Consider the following 3,918-nt stretch of genomic DNA (forward strand, 5'->3'; position numbering starts at 1 on the left):
GGGGGGGGGGGGCATTTGTTAAAAGCGAAAATAAGTTTACAAAAAAACAGGCGATATCTTGCGATATTTTTGAGATATATTGTCATAAACTATAAAACGGCAAGATTTTGTAAATATCACGAGAAAATGACACTTTAAACAAATATATATTGCAAAAAAGAAAACGCGAGATTTTCATAAATCACATGATATTTGTTATGCCTACAGGCTTGAATCCGACGGGGTACCTGATAGAATCGGTCATTTACAAAAAGCATGCTAGTATTCTAAGTATTCATAAATTCGCCCAACATTTTGAGAAATTACGTTTAACCTGCTAGATAAAGTTAGACGGCACCCGGTGAGAGTCGCTTCTACAGACACACAGAACAATGTTTTTGACATTTTCTAACATCATTTTGTGCTACAGTTTGCTGAAAATCATACCAAACATGAAAAGCCTCTCCATTAATCATCTCTGAATCGATTCACTCTTTCACAGACTATCATAACTCTCGTAACCACACCCCAACATTTTGAAACAAAGAACAAAGAAGGTAACAAATATCAATCCCAACAAAAAATATGTTCAAAGGGTATGGAATGTTTATCAATAATGTTGGATGAAACCAAAAAAGAGAAAGAAAAGAAATATATACAAACATGGCACCGCCAAGAAGACGTTTGTTTGTTGGTGTGGGATTGCTCTTATAGATTTTGCTCAGCTACAAGGGTGTTGGTGTAGCTGGGTGAAGCCTTGGCCGCTAGACGGGTGGTAAAGGTTTGATTTTCATGAGCGTTCCACTTCTGCAAAAGCCGACGTCCCCGAGTGCAGAGATATTAGCCTCGGAGTTTTGTATCGTTTGCACAGCGATTGCAGATATTGCAGACTGAGTGAACAGGACTTGCTTCATGCGGCGTGCGATTTCTTCACGTTATAAATATAAAAAAAAAAAGACGGGTCACTGAAACATGAGAGGGTGGTGTGTGTTCTCCCCCAAAGACGGTTGTTAGCTACATGGCGTGTTTGTAGGGGGTCTCAATGAGCTCCACGTATGTAAGCACATGGGGCTCGTATCCCTATGTTTGTCAACATCAGTTAGCGTCGGAGTCCAGTGCGGTTGCAAAGACTTGAGTATCATTTCTTGTTATTCTTGCTATGAAACGATGATTCGAGAAAATAACAAAAATGTCATCTATTCAAAAAAAAGAAAACGACGGTTCAAAAAAAAGTCAAAAATATCCTTCATTCAAAAAGTCGATGATGATGCTAACTCTTCAAAGTCCAAATAGCGAAACAAACCTCAAACGCTCTCTCTTCCTTTTCTGTTTGAACTTTCTGTCGTCATCTTATTCTTCTTCCATCTTCGTAAAACACAGTATTAAGGGAGACAAAGAGCCGGCGATCTAATGGTGATCGTCATCCTCTTTCTGCTAGCAGTGGCCGGAATGCTACCTTCGTCCAGCGGGCAACCGACTGCGGTGAGCCCTCTGTCGCTTTCGAGGGACACCTACAACAGAATCTTCCTCCAGTACACCTACAGCGGAGTCTTTTAAAGTATAATTTGTCTACCCCTACGTTGGCAATACTTTCGATCAGAACTATGCCTTCCAAGCCACCCTGACGCTGCTCAACACGGGCATTCACACCCTCAAGTCTTGGCGGGCATTCATCGAGTTCTGGCACCGCGAGGTCCTCATCTCGACCTCTGGCATCGTGCTCTCCAACAGGACCCACCTCCCCGCCAAATTAATGGCAAATCGCTATGCAATTTTCGTAAATCGCTATATCGAGTAGCGATTTACGAAAATCGCATAGCAAAAATAAATGGCAAATCGCTATGCGATTTTTGTAAATCGCAAAATCGAGTAGTGATTCACGAAAATCGAGTAGCTAAAAAAAACAAAAAATGCTAAATTGAGTAGTGATTTACGAAAATCGCATAGCAAAAAAAATAGAAAATCGCTAAATCGAGTAGCAATTTACGAAAATCGCGTAGCAAAAAAAAATAGAAAATCACGGGAAAGGGTGTTACGAAAACCTTGAGCAAGAAACAACGGAAGGAAACATATGAGTGTCACGATCAAACAAAACACTTTATTGCTCTTTTTCGATAGTTACAAGAGGGAAAGAAAAGAAAGAATTTATACAAGGCCCCCAAAAAAAATTTATTTTGCGAGGCGCTGCCCCCCAGAGACCCTGCCAGGGGCGACCACTTGGACCCCCACCCGCTGATTGCGCAGCGGGACCCGCACCGGGGGGAGCCCTCGAACCCCCCTCCTGTAAGGGCAAAAACTCTGAATCAGACTCCATAACTCATCAAGTTGAACCATGCTACAGTATAGGATTGTCTGCTGGATGTGCACAGAGGCAGTGTGCAGGTCAGTCGGTGCTTGATGGAGCAGTGTAGGATTGTCTGTTGGATGTGCATAAAGGCAGAAAGAGAAGGGAGAGAGTGAGAGAGGGTTGATGTTCATAACCTTCTTCAGGGGGGATTCCTTTCTCGGATAATCCTGCAGTGCAGAGACTGGGTCTTAAATAACCATCTTCGCGGTATTTAAGTCTTTGCAACCATTCTTTTTCTAGAATCATCGTTTTTATGGCACCAATGGAGGAAAGGGTACTTAAGTCTTTGCAACTGCATCGGACTCCGACACTAACTGATGCTGACAAACATGGGGATACGAGCCACACGTGCTTACATACGCGATGCTCATTGGGACCCCCGAACACGCGATGTATAGCTAACGACTGTCTTCGGGTGGGGCATATAACCTGCTTCGCTAAAATATGCCCTCTGAGTAGCCAAAATATGCTCAGCCAGTGATGACTCATTGGAATGTGGGTCACCGGAATCTGTTCAGCCACGGGCATCTCATTGGTTTGGAGGATAAACAAAAGTCTAGGGTAAAAAATGACTACACTAACTACAGTAAGAATGAAGTGAGTTACAACGAGGTGTTATCCCATGTGGTAAGCGGGGTCCTGAAGGCCCAGGTTCGAATCCTCTACCACATGGGCCTTAAAAGATATTTGTCTTGTAGGGGTCTGCCTAACCCCAACTTGCCTTTCAAAAAAAAAAACCAAGTGAGTTAGGAACATAGTGACAAATATCACAAGATTTATGAAAATCTCACGATAATATCGCGAGAAATTTCCTGAAAGTTTAAAACGGCAATTTCTCGCGAGATTTTCAAAATATCCTGAGATTTATGAAAAAACATAAATACCGTGATTTAAACGTGATATTTGCGTTTTAAATGGCTATTTATCAAGAAAAAATTATGTATTTTTATTTTTAAATAATTTGTATTAATATTTTCTTATAAAAAATAAATTTTATATTCTTTAATTTATTTTTTTATTGCCGAGATTTTGCCGAAAAAAATGCAAGAATTATGAAATTTTTTCAATTTCTCACAAGTTTTTGAAAAATGAAAAATTGCCCATAAAAACGTTTGTCACTATGGTTAGGAAGGGCAAAACTATATTTCTATATTGTTAAACTTCGTGATTAACTTGGCAGAGTTGATCTTAGTCACCTGCTTGATATATATATAAAGCAGTGTGTAGCAGTGCAAACTGGATGGAATCAGTCTAGCCATTGGATTTTGATAAGATCCAACGACCAGCCTAAGCCGTATTTAAAGTGGCTTTATGACCTTTGTTTCCGTTCTCGCCGTCTCCTCCCCTTTCGTGCTCTCTCTCTCTCTCCTTCTCTCGTTCCCTCTCCTTCCTTCCCACATTGATCAATTGATGTTGTTTTAGGTTAACCGAGTTATTTGTGAACTGCATCAGTTGATGGGCTAAGAGAAACAATTCCTTTGGCATTGTCAGCATTTCTTTTGTATATTCGAACATCATCAACTAATATTATTATAGAATGGTTGTTTGAAAAGGGGCATTAGTTGATGGGTGAATTTTTCACATTTGTTGTT

This window comes from Nuphar pumila, chromosome 14 (assembly GCF_984573655.1).
Source record: "Nuphar pumila chromosome 14, dmNupPumi1.hap1.1, whole genome shotgun sequence".
Lineage (NCBI taxonomy): Eukaryota > Viridiplantae > Streptophyta > Magnoliopsida > Nymphaeales > Nymphaeaceae > Nuphar > Nuphar pumila.